Source organism: Mustela putorius, unplaced genomic scaffold (assembly GCF_011764305.1).
Source record: "Mustela putorius furo isolate JIRA1106 unplaced genomic scaffold, ASM1176430v1.1 tig00003836_pilon_pilon_pilon, whole genome shotgun sequence".
Classification (NCBI taxonomy): domain Eukaryota; kingdom Metazoa; phylum Chordata; class Mammalia; order Carnivora; family Mustelidae; genus Mustela; species Mustela putorius.
The window spans coordinates 32,438,052-32,455,693 of record NW_025421989.1 but is presented as its reverse complement, the minus strand read 5'-3'; the positions used below and the strand labels follow the sequence as shown (position 1 = coordinate 32,455,693).

The 17,642-nt window shown below is 39.6% G+C and overlaps 1 protein-coding gene across 3 annotated transcripts in view; it reads right to left on the bottom strand.

Moving 5' to 3' along the window:
• PRRG1 (proline rich and Gla domain 1) overlaps positions 1–13,932 on the bottom strand; it is a 153,439-nt gene extending 139,507 nt beyond the window's left edge. For 2 of the 3 annotated variants that reach the window (XM_045089447.1, XM_045089445.1), the window contains exon 1: positions 13,800–13,932. The gene's annotated coding sequence lies outside the window, so the exon portion shown is untranslated. Of the gene's footprint in view, positions 1–13,716 lie in introns of all 3 variants that reach the window. The other variant, XM_045089446.1, reaches the window with a different exon arrangement.
• Between the last annotated feature and the right edge of the window lie 3,710 nt (positions 13,933–17,642).

Below are 17,642 nucleotides of genomic sequence, written 5' to 3'. Positions count from 1 at the left end.
CATGATCTAAGGGTCCTGGGATCAAGCCCCGCATTGGGCTCTCTGCTCGGCGGGGAGCCTACTCCCCTCCCCTGCCTTCCTCTCTGCCTACTTGTGATCTCTGTCAAATAAATAAATAAAATCTTTTAAAAAAAGATAAAAGCACTCTGAAGTGTGGTACCCTTCAGTTGGAGGCTTTGAGTATCTGCAGATGGGCAGATTTGAGTTAAAGACTGGTAATAAATGACTGGGTAGACCACCAAAAGAGATATGATTACAGTGTTAGGAAAGAAGTAATAATCTCTGAACTAGGATAACAGCAGTGGGAATGGACTAGTGAACTTTGCAAAGGTCAGTTCTATAAATTGAGTGAACATTCACAGTTTAGAGAATAAAATATAAATATAACGCTAATAATAAATACTAACACCTACCATTTACATTTTAAAGAAATTTTTAGGGGAGCCTGGGTGGCTCAGCGTATTAAAGCCTCTGCCTTCTGTTCAGGTCATGATTCCAGAGTCCTGGGATGGATCCCCACATCGGGCTCTCTGCTCAGCAGGGAGCCTGCTTCCCTTCCTCTCTCTCTGCCTGCCTCTCTGCCTACTTGTGATCTCTGTCCGTCAAATAAACAAAATTAAAAAAATAAATAAAAATAAAGAAATTGTTAAATTCAAAGAACACACTGATTTTGCAATATAACTAATACTAATGCAACAAAAACATCTGAACACTAACATTTAAAGACTGCTAATGGGGGCACCTGGGAGGCTCAGTTGGTTAAGCACCCAACTCTTGATTGTGGCTCAGGTCATGATCTCAGAGGTTGTGGGATCAAACCCTGCATCATTAGGCTCCGAGTCCAGTGAGGAGTCTGCTTGAGGTTCTCTCTCTCCCTCTCCTTCTGCCCTCTTCTCTCACCCCACGTGTGCACAATCTCTCTCTCTCTCTCTCAAATAAATCTTTTAAAAAAATAAAGATTGCTTATGAGCCTAAAGAAGTATTTTTTACTTCTCTATGTAATATTTTCTTGGTTAATCCTAAAGAAAAAAAAATGAGTGAGATACTCAGGCATGATAACATTACATGGGAAAATAAATATATCCTTGCCAACGTCATTATTCTGGTCCCATGAGTAAGACTAACACAGAGAAAGAAACTAGAATTATTCCATTAACTTCCCTTTTTTTCCCCAATGACAGCAAATTTTAAAACTAGGCATATGTTTCTAACTTTGCCAGCTTTCTCTCTGAAGCAAACGTGTCAAAGAGGATTATTGTGGCAAGTTAGTCATATGGATTTTTTTTTAACAAAACTGGAATGCATAACATTAGAAACCAAACCACAAAGAACAGGCATACTGGAGACAGATTGGAGCAAATACACAGAACATACAGTGCCTTGAACAACAAGACTTTGCCACTCGAAAAGGAAGGGATTGATTACCGAGGACTCCAGAATAACACATAGCTTCTAAGACTCAGTGTTGAAAGAAGGGGAAAAAAATAAAACACAAGGAATTTACTGCAAGTCAGGAATATAAAATATAACACATTTTCCTAAAAAAAAATCCTGGGTTCTAAATCCTGAGGCACTGAACCTAAGAACTTCAAACTGTTATTTAAATTATAACCCATTTAACTGGCGAGGCTTTCAAGAAGATAATGAGTGCTATGAAAAACTCATCATTAGTATCTGAATAAGCTTGAAAGTAAGTATACCAGTTATTACCACCCAATAATGGAGAAAGCAAAGCAACCGTTGAGCATTTTTAAGAGCTTTGATTATCCCACAAGACAGTGGCACTTTATTTCTCACTTCATTATGCTCAATAATACTCTTTTTTCTTTCTCAATAACATTCTTGAGAGGGGTACCTGGGGGACTCAGTTAAGAGGCTGACTTGATTTTACCTCAGGTTATGATCTCAGGGTCCTGAGATAGAGCTCTGTGTTGGGCTCTGCACTCAACAGGGAGTCTGCTTGAGATTCTCTCCCTCTGCCTCTGTCCCTACCCCAACCCGCTTACATGCACTTGCACTCTTGCTCTCTAAAATAAATAAATCTTTATTTAGGTTTTTATTTTACAAACAGTAAAGCTAGAACACACTCTTTACGCAACAAAGGTGTTCAGTAAATGCTGAATTAAAGTATGACACATATTGTATAAAGCCATTTCCTTAGGAGACTCTAAAAGTCCACTTATGCTGACAATATTATTTGTATGGCTCCCAAGGTTTTCAGGATAACTAAATTACTTTGTCACTGTGGGAAAGGTGTTACAATACCAAGAGGCTGTCTTCTAAGGCCTGTGAATGCGGGGGTGGGAGGGGGGAGAACAGCTGAGTAATTACTTCCTGTCAAAAGCTCAAAATTTTTTTTACCTTGTCTGTTACTCCAATACATACCCAAGTGAGCACACGTATATGCACACATGTGCACCAATTTGTCCTTTGGAATTTTGCCTGACCTAAAAATTAGCTACACAAAATAATGTCAACAAAACCTTATCTACAACTAGAAATGCAATGTGAGAAATTTTACAGGACTATATTGCTAATATTTTATTCAAATATTATGTTCAATTTACAATCATGTTGGTGAAAATATCTTTTTTTTTAAAGATTTTATTTATTTATTTGACAGACAGAGATCACAAGTAGGCAGAGAGGCAGGCAGAGAGAGGAGGAAGCAGCTCCCCGCTGAGCAGAGAGCTCGATGTGGGGCTCGATCCCAGGACCCTGGGATCATGACCTGAGCCGAAGGCAGAGGCTTAACCCACTGAACCACCCAGGTGCCCCGAAAATATCTTTTAAATATGAAATAACTTGTTTCCTCTAAGCCCCCAATTCTGGAAAGTGATACTTAGCAAAGGACAGTTTTCCATTTTTCCTACTCCAGCAAAAAATCTATACAGTAAATTACCTGAGGTATTTCAAGCATATGAAGCAGTTGAAAATGGGATACACTAGAGCCTTATTATTATTCCAAGTAATGTCTACAGAAGAGCAACATCGGCATCACATGAAATCTTGTTAAAAAGGCAAACTTCCAGGGTACATTCCAGACCTTCTAAATCAGAATCTACATTTTAACAAAATTCCCAAAGGAGGCACATTCACAGCAATGTTTGAGAAGTGTCGAACTAATGAATTTATCCCACAAATGTAATGAGCAAAAAAAAAAAAAGTATATATATATGATCCAATTTATATAAAGGTCAAAACAAGCAAAAAATAACTAATATATGGAGACAATTAGATGGTAAAAGTCTAATGAAAAGCAACAGGGGACTTTAGCTTCTAGACTGGCACACAAGCTCAGAAATCACAACTCTCTGTTAACAAGTATAAAGTTGATTAAACTGAAAATACAACTTTTCTTAAATCCATCAGAGAAGTGAGATGACAGGACAAACCACTGCCCCCAAACCGGAAAGACAAGCAGATACAGAGAATCTCAACTTAACCAAGCATAAGCCCAAGAGCAGAAACCTTAAAGGGAACCAGTGCCAAGGTAGAACAACCTGAACTGAAAGTGATGGAGTGCTGGGTTGGGGATGCATCTAGACAAGTACAAGAGTTAAACCCTTCAGGCAGAACGGGTCCTGGGGGGCCCCATATATCTGTGAGATTTACTTTCCGGAGCTAGAACTGGTCTCACATTAAATGGTGGGGGGAAATTCCCTTATGCTTCCAGTGCAGGGAGGGGAGAAGGAGTCTTTGAAATATGCCAGAGCACTCTGTTCTTTGTAACAAGGACTTCTCTCAGGAGAACCTATTTTACCGGAGCCTAAAAGAGCCACACCTACCCGGGAGTAGAGAAATACACAATACCAGCCCCCTCTAATCATACCACCACCTAAAGGGGAGTAAGAACAGCAGCACTGGAAAAGTTCACGGCCAGGCATTACAGGCTCTCCAAACACTGAAATCAAACTGTGAGACAAAAGACACACACATTTCCCCTACCCCCACACTTACTACAACATTACTAAAGGCCTATTTACAGCAGTTCCTTTTACCCAGTACATCACACTAATTCAACAAAAATTGCAAGGCATATGAAAAGGAAAAAAAAATCACAGTATGAAGAGACTGAACAAACATCAGAACCAGAGTTAGATATGGCAGGAATGTTGGAATTATCAGACCAGATATTTTAAAATATTAGGATTAATATGCTATGGGCATTAATGGAAAAAATAAGCAACACGTGAGAATAAATGTAACAGAAGCAGAGAGATGGAAGTTCTAAGAAAGAATTTTTAAAAATACTACCAATCAAAAACGCTGTAACAGAAATAAAGAATGCCTTTGATGGATCATTAGTAGATCAGACATGGCTGAGGAAACAGTCTCTAAGCTTGAAAATGGAAGAGGAGTAATTTCCAAAAATGAAAAGGGAAAATGAGGCTTTAAAATAAAAAAAGGGGCGCCTGGGTGGCTCAGTGGGTTAACCCTCTGCCTTTGGCTCAGGTCATGATCTCGGGGTCCTGGGATCAAGTCCTGCATCATGCTCCCTGCTCCGTGGGGAACCTCTTTCCCCCCTTTCTCTGCCTGCCTCTCTGCCTACTTGTGATCTCTGTCAAATAAATAAATACAATCTTTTTAAAAAATAAATAAAATAAAATAAAAAAGAACAAACTAGCCAAGAAAAAATGTGGGACAAGTATACAAGGTAACATATGCATATTCAGAATACCAGAAAGCAGAAATAAAGAAAGGAACAGAAGTAAAATCTGAAGCAATAATGACTGAGAATTTCTCCAATAAATGTCAGATACCATATCATAGACTCAGGAAGCCCAGAGAACACCAAGCAGCATAAATGCTAAAACAAACAAACTCAACTACAAGTAGGCAATCATAGTAAAACTGCAGATAATCAAAGATAAAAAAAATATTTAAAGAAACCAGAGGGGGAAAAAACACCTTGGTTATAAAGGAGCAAAGGTAAAAATTACAACCGACTTCCCCTTAGGAACCACACAGGCAAGAAGGAAGTGAAGTGAAGTATTTATAGTGTTGGGAGAAAAAAATCCACAAACACAGAATTTTGTACCCTGAAAAATTATCTTTTGAAAAGGAAGGAGAAAGAGACTTTCCCAACAAACAAAAATTTAGGGAATTTTTTGCCAAGTACATCTGCCTGGCAATATATGTTAGAAGTTTAGAGAGAAGGAAAATAATATAGTCAGATCTACATAAAAAAAAAGAAAAAGCATCAAAAAATGAATAGCTAAAGGTAACACTTTAAAACTTTTCTTATTTTGGGGGCACCTGGGTGGCTCAGTGGGTTAAGCCTCTGCTTTTGGCTCAGGTCATGATCTCAGGGTCCTGAGATCGAGCCCTGCATTGGGCTCTCTGCTTGGGAGGGACTCTGCTTCACCCTCACTCTCTGCCTGCCTCTCTGCCTACTTGTGATCTCTCTGTCAAATAAATAAATAAAATCTTAAAAAAAAAACTTTTCTTATTCTTAATTGACCTAAAGAATTAGTTTGAAAAAAAATAAAAGAGAACAGTTTGTTCTAAACAGCAACAATGTATTCACAATTATGACTGGTTATGTTTATAATATACTTATGTAGAACTGATATGAATGACAACAATGATACAAGGACAGAAAAGAGGAATTTGAAATATTTTGTTATTATAAGATACTTGCATTACCCATGAATGGTACAGTTTTATTCAAAAGTGGAATTGGATTAGTTGGAAAAAATGCACTTTGCAAATGCTAGGGCAACCACTAAAAAGGTTTAAAAAAAGATGCATAATTAATATGGTAGGAAATGAGAGAAAATGAAATCATATAAAATGCTCAGTTAAAACCACAAAAGGCAGAAACAACATGGAAGACAAAAACAAAGAACAAGGGCAATGAATAGAAAACAGTAACAAATATGGTAGATATTAACCCAACAATGATCTAAATACACCAATTAAAAGAGAATGTCAGAGCTGGCTGAAAAAACAAAACCCAATTATATGTTGTATACAAGAAAAACATTTTAAGTATAAAGAGCTATATAGATTAAAAAGTAAAGGGATGGAGAAAGATATACCATGTTATCAATTAATCAAAAGAAGGCAGAAGTAGCTTATATGAATTTCAGACGCAGCGACTTCTGGGCAAGGAAAGTTATCAGAGATTTAAAAAGATCATTTCATAATGATACGGGGCCAATTCTTTAAGAAGACATAATTATCCTTAATGTGTATGCATATAATAATGAAATGTCAACATATAGGCAAAAACGAATACAACTGTTAAGGAGAAATTGAATAATCCCCTATTACAGCTGCAGACTTTAACACCCCTCTAACAGAGATGGACAGATTCAACAGGTAGAAATTCAGTATCAACCAACTGGATGTAACTGGTATCTACAGACTACTTCATCCTACAAAGTGCACATAGATGATTCTCTCTCTCTCTCTCTCTCTCCCTCTGACCCTCCCCCTGCTCACTCACATGCACTCTTACTCTAATAAATATTTATTTTTTTAAAGATAGTATTTATTTGACAAAGAGAGACAACAAGAGAGGGAACACAAGCAGGGGGAGTGGGAGAGGGAGAAGCAGGTTCCCGGCTGAGCAGAGCAGGAAGCCTGATGCAGGGCTTGATCCCAGGGCTGGGATCATAACCTGAACCAGAAGGCAGATGCTTAACAACTGAGCCACCCAGGAGCCCCTCAAATAAATCTTTAAAAAATATTTTGAACTAAATGAAATCAGAATACAACTTATCAAATACTATGGGATGCAATGAAAGCAGTGCTTGGGGGAAATTTATAGCACTGAATTCATATATTTGAAAAGAAAGATCTAAAATCAACAATCTAAGCTTCCACCTCAGAAAACTAGAAAAAGAGCAAATTAAAAGGAAATAAAAAGGGGCGCCTTGGTGGCTCAGTGGGTTAAAGCCTCTGCCTTCAGCTCATGATCCCAGGGTCCTGGGATCGAGCCCCGCATCGGGCTCTCTGCTCTGTGGGGAGCCTGCTTCCTCCTCCTCTCTCTCTCTGCCTGCCTCTCTGCCTACTTGTGATCTCTGTCAAATAAATAAATAAAATCTTTTTAAAAAAGGAAATAAAAACTAGAGTATCAATGAAATTAAAAACAAGAAATCAATAAAGAAAATAAATAAAACCCAAACATGATTCTTTGAAAAGATCCATAAAATTGATAAAACACTAGCCATGCTAAGAGAAGAAACAAATTCCAGTATTAGAAATGAAAGCAGAGACATCACTATAGATGACATGGCTATTAAAGGGTTAATAAAGGATCATTATAAATAAATATATTCCTACAAATTTGATAACCTCAATGAAATGAAGCAATTCCTTGAAAAGACAATCTTCCAAAACTAACAGAAGAAAAATTTAAAAAGACAATATGAATGGGTCTATATCAAAGAAATTGAATCAATAATTAACAACTTTCCAAAACAGAACGTGATGGGCCCCAGTTGGGCTTACCCGTGAACTCTATCAAATACTGAAGGGAAGATTATACCAATTTTCTATAGTCTTCCAGAAGACAGAAACCAAGGGAATACTTCATAACTCATGAAGCCAGAATTACACTAATACCAAACCAGACAAAGACATTACAAGAAAACTACAGACCAATACCTCTCATGAACATAACACACAAAAATCCTCAACAAAATATTAGTAAATCAAATCCAATAATAAGAAAAAGTATTATATGCCATAACCAAGTGAGATTTCTCAGGTATGCAAGGTTGTTTCAACAGTCAAAGACCAATTAATATAATAGACCACATCAACAGGCTAAAAAAGAAAAATCATCAAATGATGCCAGAAAAGGGGTGCCTGGGTAGCTTAGTCATTAAGCGTCTACCTTTGGCTCAGTCATTAAGTGTCTGCCTTGGCTCAGGTCCTAATCCCAGGGTCCTGGGATAGGGCCCCTCACTGGGCTCCCTGCTCTGCAGGAAGCCTACTTTCCCTCTCCTAGTCCCCCTGTTGTGTTCCCTCTCTCACTGTGTCTGTCAAATAAACAAAATCTTTAAAAAAAAAAAAAAGATGCCAGCGAAGGACTTGACAAAATTCAAAACTCATTCATGATTTTTAAAAAAAAAAAAAACCCTCAGCAAATTAGGAATAGAGAAGTTGTCGATTTGTTAAGAACATCTACGAAAATCCTACAGCTAACATCATACTTAATAGTGAGAAACTCAAAATTTTCTCCCTGTCAGGAGCAACAAGGCAACAATGTCCCCTCACCACTCCTTTTCCACATTATATTGGAAGTCCTAGCTAATGCAATAGGACAAGAAAAGTAAATAAAAGTTATAGAAGACTGGGAAATAAACCAAACTATTTCCAGATGACATCATCAATATAGAAAATCTGAAAGAATCAACAAAAAAATTCCTAGAATAAGCAATTACTGCAATGTTGTATAAGATTAACATAAAAATTAATTGATTTCCTATATACCACCAATAAATCAGTAGAATTCAAAATTAAAAATACATTACTGGGCGCCTGGGTGGCTCAGTGGGTTAAGCCTCTACCTTCGGCTCAGGACATGATCTTGGGGTTCTAGGATGAAGTCCCACATCCGGCTCTCTGCTCGGCAGGGAGCCTGCTTCCTCCTCTCTCTCTGCCTGTCTGTCTACTTACGATCTCTGTCAAATAAATAAATAAAATATTTTTAAAAATACATTACTATTTACATTAGCACCCTAAAATGAATTATGTATGAATCTAATAGTAAATAAAGTATTTGAGAAAAACTACAAAATTGTGATGAAAAATATCAAAGAACAAAATAAATGGGGAAATATTCCCTGTTCATGAATAGAAGGACTCAATATTGTCAAGATGTCAGCTCTTCTCAAGTTGACCCATAGATTAAACAAAATTCCAATAAAAATTCAGCCAGTTATTTTGTGGATATTGACAAACCTATTCAAAATTTATATAGAGAGGCAAAAGACCTAGAACTGCCAACTCAATACTGAAGAACAAAGTCAGAAGACTGACACTACCCTATTTACATATTTATTATAAAGGTACAGTGATCAATACAGTGTGGTATTGGTAAAGATTACTAAGACATTAATGAAACAGAAAAAAGAGCCCAGAAAGAGACGCACATAAATACAGTCAACTGATTGTTGACAAAGGAGCAAAGGCAATACAATGGAGCAAAGACAGTCCTTTCACCAAATGTACTGGAACAACTTACAAAAAAGAATCTAAACATAGACCTCACACTCTTCAAAAATTTTAACTCAAAATGGGTCATAGGCAACATATAATGTAAAACTATAAAACTTCTGGAATATAACATAGGTGAAAACCTAACTGACCTTGGGCATGGTGATGACTTTTAGACACAACACTAAAGATAAGATCTGTGGAAGAAATAACTGATAAGCCAGATTTCATTAAAAATTCAGTGGCTGTGGGGGTTGGGGGTGGAGAGAGAGATAACGGACACAGGATTTTTTTTAAGAGTCTCTTAATTTATTTGAGAGAGAGTGCACAAGCACACAAGCTGGGGGAAGGGGCAGAGGGAGAAGCAGACTCTCCTCCGCTGAGCAGGAAGCCAGATGTGGGGCTTAATTCCAGAATCTGAAGATCATGACCTGAGCCGAAGGCAGACATTTAAGAGACTGAGCCATGTAGGCACCCCTGAACACAGGATTTTTTATGACAATAAATCTATTTTGTAAGACACCACAATAGCAGATACAGGTAATTAAGTGTTTGTCGAAACCCACAAAGTGTACAACACCAAGAGTGAACCTTAATTCAAACTATGGACTTGAGGTAATAAAAATGTATCATTGTAAGTTCAAACGTACCACTGTGTTACAAGATGTTGACAATGGGGGAGGTTGTGTTGGTGGATAGCAGGCATATGGAACTCTCTGTATTTCTCAATTTTGCTGTGAACCTAAAATCCTCTAAAAATAGTTCATTAATACTTTTTAAAGCAAAGGAATGACCTCTTCTCTTCCCTTGTAATGATCTGATCCATTCCCAGAGCTTCCTGCCCACCCATACCTCTCTCCTGAATTCTACCCAGATTTCAGTCATCTTGGACTCAGCAAGCTTAGGTACTAAATTCTTGATCCTCCTCTCAAATTTTCTCCTCCTGCAATCTTTCATATCTCACTAAATGGCTACTCTATCCTTCCAGTTGCTCAGACCAAAATGCTTGGCATCATCCTTGACTCATCCTTTGTGAAACTCCCCAGCCAATTCTACTTCAATTAGGTGAACATTCTTGTGATTATTGTGCAAGCTGATGTTTGAGAACCATTGTGCAAAGCCACCTGTTTTAGATATATAGGAGGAATCTACAAATACAGGACTAAGAATTTGAACAGAGTAGGAAATGTCAATACATTCCCATTTTGAAATTAACTGCTCCTGAAATTACACTCCTTATAAGAAATGGCAATTACCAATAACAGCTACCATTTTTAGGGCAATTAGTTTGTGCTAAATATTATGATAAGCAGTAAATATACCTGATCTCACTTATGAGGTAAATATTATACTCATTACTTTTATAAATGAGGAAGCTAATACCTAGAGAAGTTTAACAAATGCCTTCAAATTCTATGCCCTTGACCGCCAGATTATTGTCTCCTACATAGACTGGGAAGAGTCTTGGACAGAACCCTAAAAAGATGACTCAGAGGAAGTAGTTGTCAAAGAATAAGAGTAAAAAATCAGAAATGTGAAGAGGAAGTCTAGATGAGGGAAGTTTAAGAAGGAAGCCTTAACCACAATGGTCTGGAATATCTTTTTCAGTAAGTGAATCTAAAGACCACAGAGGATGTATGTAGAATTTCTTAAAAAAGAAGTTTTATGGACTATTCATCCTCTCTGAGACCAAAGTTTTTCTCATAAAAACCAGGCATTAACTTGAAGTGTTTTGGCATGAACAATGGTTAACATTCTTTTTTTTTTTTTTTTAAGTGATGTGGAGGGCGTGATTGGGTGGCCCAGTCAGTTAAGCATCTGCCTCCGGCTCAGGTCATGGTCCCAGGTCTACAGATTGAGTCCCACATCGGGCTCCTGCTCAGTGGAGAGCCTGCTTTTCCCTCTCCCTCTGCCTGCTGCTTCCCCTGCTTGAGCTGTCAAATAACTAAATAAAATTTTTTTAAAAAGAGAAAGAAAAAAAAGAGAGAGAGAGACGTGGGGGGAAAAGTGCTTTTACATTTAGGTAGAGAGGGGATAAATTGAGAGGAGAAAAACATAAGTTACTAATAGCCCAAAGTAGTTCTCTGCTTTGCTGGCACAGGTAGACCAACCAAGAAGCCAATCCTGATGCATTTTTAGACTAAAATGAGTTCTACTCACTTATAAATTGAGTGATCATTTGCTCATGATATGTTCTCCAGTTGGTAAAACCACCCTAGGTGTGGGGGTGATGAGTTTGAGTGGTAAGGAGCAAAGGGAAAATAATTCCTTTCATGAACCAAAGGTGACTCTAAAGCCAATGATGCTGGTAGAGTTAGGACAGATGTCAGAGATAATGCTGCAGAAATTGGCCAAGCCTATGGGGCACACTATAACATAAAGAGGCCCATTAGCCAAGTGCTCAAACGACCTTAAGATTTAGGAGTATAATGCAACTAATTAGTCTCCTTAATTGGTCTAATATGTTACAGTTTCTTTAGTTGTATTAGCCTTCCAAGGATACCATCTGGCCAACTTGATTCACTTGTAAATTCCTAAATTCCCGCAGTGCCCTGTTAGTGTTGGTCTACAAATGATTAATCTTCTGTTTCATGTTAACTTTTCACTAGCTTCAGTATCAGAAGCTGACCTGTTTTAAAATTTGGACTTTTCATGACACCTTGTCTATATATGCAAAGATTTTGCATCTCTCTCGCTTTTTTTTTTTTTTGCACCTCTTTTAGAAGGATAAACCAGACTAATACATGGAAACTTATTTCCATACTTTTTCTAATCTACATTCCAAATAATGTTGTTCAAATATGATATATAATTTCAGCATTCTGAATTTCTTCTATTACCCCATGAACTATTATTTATAGTTTATTTTAAGTGCATTTATTAGGCATTTAGTACATACCCAGCAGCCCTAGGTATTGGGGTAACACAGAAGACTGAGATTCTAGTTGCAAGAGAAAAATAAGACCAGTGGTACCAGTTTAACAGAAAAGAGGGTGATTAAATCATTCTGGGGGAGATGGCAAATTTTTCCAAGACAAACGGGCTGAATCTGAACGGATGAATAGGGGTTCATTAGGCAATAGAAAAGGGAAAAGATATTACTAACACCTCTCTCCCGTAAACTGGTAGTGTTCATGGCATTTAACTTAAAATGACAGGAAAAGAAAGAGTAAAATGACAACACAAGAAGAAATCCTATTCACTTCACGGGATGCGGGGAGGATTGTGCCTTTAAACACACTTCAGATTTGAAAGTTAAATGTTTATAAAACAGGATTCACAATCAAGGGAAAGGGGTGGAGGAGGAAGAAGTTGTTGTATTCAGTTAAAACAGATGAGGAAAAAAAATCAACATTTATGCTTCAAAACCAATATACCGCCTTTCCTAAAGTTCCTAATTTTGCAAATGAAAGCCTTGGAACTTTATCCAATATTACAGTTCTTTGCCCCAGTGTTTTATACTCCCGGTCTCATTTTTAAAGGTTCTAAAGCGAGTCAACCCAAGAACTTGGCAGCACTTCCACACACGCATCCAATAATCCCCTCTTAACTGACCCAATCAACAGCACCCTAATCAACCTTGCACTTACCCCACTTGCGCACCTTCACACCCCTCAGAATCTGGCTTTATTTATACTACGACTATCAGAAGGTAGTAATTTAGCTCTAAGTTTTGACACCCTGCCTCTTCACCCTTTCGCTCAATTATTTCCTCTTCAATTTCATTAGTTTCGCTTTTCTACTGAAGGGGCACTTAAAAAATACATCAACAGCACAATTATAAAAACCAATGGCTGCAGCCAGAGTCCGAACACACACACTGATTTCCAATCATATCCCTCTCGAGGCTGTTCCTACCACTGATCAAAATCAGCGGACCAGGAAGAAAGAAAAAGCTGAGGCAGGAAGGTTATTCCCTTCCTTCCACTCACCCCATGCCTGCCCCTGCCCCCGCCCCCCAGGGCCACACTGCGACCTCGTAAGCTACCCCCTCCACCGACCCGCCCCCGCTGTCACCCGCCACTGCCTAGAAAACAGTCATAGCCTTTGTTAAAATGTCCATGAGCACAATGTACCAGAAGACGGACACATTCCCTGGGGCGGGGTGAAGGAAAGTCACACGAACGCCACACCCTCTTTGGCACTAGCCTGGGGTGAAAGCCCACCTTTCCCAAATCCTCTCCCCCCACGACAAGGAATGTTCTGGCAACTCCGCACTCTTAAGACCGCAGCGCCGGGGAAGGGATGGGCCCGGGACGACGCTCAGGGGCACCCAGCGGGGGATACTGAACTTGAAGCTGGGACACCCTCCAGCGCCCTTGGCGAGCCTCCCGGTCCTGCCAAGCCTGAGTAAGGACTTCCAGTCTCCGGAGCCCTTCCCTTCTATTTTCCTCCTTACACAAACGCTCACCCACACCCGCCACCACGTACTCCGCTCCGCACGCGGCCGGGGCTGGACACTCTGAAGCAGTACGGCCAACTCCCCTGCCTCACGTCCGACCAGTGCCTACTCACGGGACCTAAGACTCCCCGGGCACTCACCCGCGCACTCCCCGAACCCTCCCGGGATGTTCGGCGGGAACCAGGTTCTTCAGCCACCAGCCCCACGATCCCACCTCACTCACCGCGCGTTCCGCGCCGCTACTCCGCGCTCTGCAAGCTGCCAGACGCGCCTGCGCGCTCCCACCGCCGACAAACCTAGTAGGAGCCTGGAGCCTGGAGCCTGGAGCAGATGGGAAGGGTGGTGGGAAGCGGAGGGGGCGGGGCCGGGGCGGTGTTAGGAGAGGAGGGGCGTGGCCAGGCGGGGTGGGAAACCGAGGGGCGGAGCCTCTGACGCTTAGTCCGGAAAACCTAGTGCTCTGGACACACGGCTGGAGTTTTCCACTCTCGAGGTGTGTTGATAACGTTGTTAGAGAAGTTTTCTGGTCTCCTCGGTGCACGCTCACACTCATCCTCGAGAAAGCCTGCTTGGCGTGGAACCAAGCTAGCCAGTTCCCGGGAGTCACAACGCCTCTCCTTGGAGCCACCCTAGATCCTCCCTAGCTAGTCTTTCACTCTTTTGCACGCCTATCTCCCCACGTATTATTCCCCCACCTCAACCCTCCGCACATTTTTCCTTCTCACGCGCGCAATCCTCAGCCCTCCAGAGGTGAGAGATTGGACATTTCTCACCCACACACCGTCTATGCAGCGTATCCTGGTTAACGTGTCTCTTTGATGTGTACTAATCCAGAACGCGCTGGTTTTCCTGAGAACAATCTCTGCTTTTGTTTCTGCACTTCTGGTGACAATAATATACTCTTTTCTTAAAAAGATTCTTGACTAAGCCTACCTGAATTTCTTGGGAAGAAGAACACAGGTTGCCAAGAAGAGGCCTCTTTGACCCTGCTTTTTAGGTAGCCACCTTAGAATTTGAGCCTTCTAAAAGCCCCTTGGAGAAACAGAATATTCAGCCTATGTTGTATGGACTTTGCCCTAATGGTTTCGGGTTTTCTGGTGTTTAGCATTTTGAGAAGTCCAACTTGATTATTATTCCATGCTGCATGCGTGCTTAGTTTTAAGTTCTATGCTTTTATGTTTAAAATCTGGTCAGCTGTGGTATCTCACGTGCCTTTGGATCAGCTATTAAAATAAACACACCTGAGTGCATCCAACGTGAATTGGCCTGTGGGCCTAAAGTGATTTATTCCAAATTACGTTTCCTTTCTTCTTTTTGCTTTAGTTATGATGGAACTGAGAAACATTTGGCTAAGAATAAAAGAACTGCCACAGGGCCACACCCCTAGTCCTGCCCAGCAACTGTGTTGACTGTGATGGCAGCATTTTTGGGGAGAGTCTGGTAATTGCCCCTAGAGATCTAAATATCCTGAAATTCTTCCCATTCACCTTTGTGGTTCTTCCATTTGTGTATTTTACAAACCAGACTTTCTTGAACTCATTTCTATTTTGCATTTGTCAAATAAGTATGGGAGATTGTAGTGAGGCCATATTGGAAGAGGGTATGCATATTGGTAAATATAAACACAGACCGTAGGATGAATAAATCTGTAAATGCCTGGAAGTAGGATTTTGTCTTGTTCATTTCACTGAAAATGTTTCACATACAGAAGATGCCTAAAAAAATCCCACTAGGTTAGTAGAGGTAATGTCTGCTTTCTTAATAGATGTGTATATATGTGCATGAACTTTTATTTGATTACTGGGTTTATTTTCTTCTTCTGTGTCTGAATTTGTCAGGATATTTTATGAGGCAAACGTGACAACCACTACACTATGGAAACTGTCAGGATATTTTGATTGAAGTGACTAAAAGTTCAACAAAGTAGCTTAGGAAAAAGAGAAGGTTATTGTGTAACCCAAGCTGTGAAAAGGGTAAGTATATGAATGACTTTCATAATAAATGGAACAAATAAAGGGAATGCTTCAAATTCCAGGTTAGGCTCTCAAACCTGCCTCTTTTAGACAGGGTCATTCTTTCAGAATGTCTGAAAGGCAAATTCTGTAGGCTTAGAACCATGGCCTCTGACAAACTGTGGGTTCATACCTATCAAGCTGTTACCACAGAGAATGAGCCTCTCTTCCCTCAGTTCCAATTTTTAGAACACCAGATAAAGAGCATGATTGGGTAAGATCAAGTAACATAATCATTCTTGGATTAAAAGTACATGTGTGACGTAAGAATGGTACACCCAGTAGAACCACTTAGCTGGAGGGGGAAAAAGAATAGGGGAAGTTGCTATTTTCAGAACAAGAGAAAAGTGCTAGACAGATTTTTTAAAAATTTCACAATGGAACAAATGTATTTAAGGAATATAGCCTTGGAATTATCTTTTACCTCTCTTATTCAAGTATTAACCATTCTTCTTAATAATAGTTTTCTGTGGCTGCTGTAAAAATAAAAACAAAAAAACAAAAAACCCACAAACTTAACGGCTTAATACAACACAAATTTATTACAGCTCTAGAAGTCAGAAGTCTGAAAAGTGTCACACTGGGCTAAAATCACAGTGTCAGCAGAACTGAATTCCTTTATGGAGGTGCCAGGCAGAATCCTTTTTCTTGACTTTCCACATTCTAGAGGCCACCTCCTTGGTTCAAGGCCCTGTTCCATCTTCAAAGCCAGCAAAGACATTACTCTGACACACTGACAATTCTGCCTACCTCTTCCACATTTAAGGACCTTTGGGATTATATTTGGCCCAACCAGATAATCTCATATACTCTTATTCTAAGGTCAGTTGATTAGCAACCTTAATTCCATTGATAACTTTAATTCTCCTTTACTATGTAACATAATATTTCCACATGTCCTGGATATTAGCATTGTGGTGGAGGGGAGCAGTCTGCATTATAATTCCTACCGCAGTCTTTATTTTCATAAAAACAACAGAGCCTAAATCATTGCTTCCCAGTCGGGGGTGCTTATAAAAAATACTGATGTCTTATCTGGATACCACCCCCATATATTATTATTTCATTGGACTGGAGTCCATGAGCCCTCTAAATACACACACACACACACACACACACAGCTGACTGGATCAGGATGGATGGGGAGGGAGTATCTCAGGTACGTTAGGGCAATCAGAGAACTTCCCTGGGGATTTAGAATGGGGAGAGGGAATTGGTAAGACTGGGTGTCTGGGCTATAACAACAATGTAGGGGCTATGCCAGCAGGAGAAATGGAAAAAACGTCTGGAGAGGATAGAAGAGAGAAAAGAGACAGAGAAAAGAAGTAGATAGAGTGGAGCTGAGCCTAGATCCTCAATGGCTCTCTGCCTCTTGATTACAGTAGCATTCTTTCCCGTGGCTTCTATGAGGTATCACTACATTCTCATAAGAAAGTCTTATTTCTTCAACAAAGGAGAAAAGAATAACCAATGGAAAAAAGACAGTCTCTTCAATAAATTGTGTTGGTAAAATTGGACAGTCACATGCAGAAGAATGAAACTGGACCGTTTCCTTGTATCATACACAAAAATAGACTCAAAATGGATAAAACACAGGAATCCATGAAAATCCTAAAGAAGAACATAGGCAACAACCTCTTCAACCTCAGCTGCAGCAAGGACACATCTTGCTAGATGTGTCTCCAAAGGCAAGGGAAATAAAGGCAGAAATGAACTATTGTGACTTCATCGAGATAAAAAGCTTTCGCACAGCAAAAGAAACAGCTGACAAAACCAAAAGACAACCTACTAAATGGGAGAAAATATTTGCAAATGTGTTATGAAATAAAGGGTTAACATCCAAAATCTATAAAAAACTTCTCAAATTGAACACCCCAAAAATAAATAATCCAGTTAGGAAATGGGCCGAAGGGATGAACAGACATTTCTCCAATGAAGACATACAAATGGCCAACAGACACATGAAGTGCTCCACATCACTCAGCATCAGGGAAATGAATGGCTAAAATTAACAAGGAAAAAACAGATGTTGGCGAGGATGTAGAGAAAAGGGAACC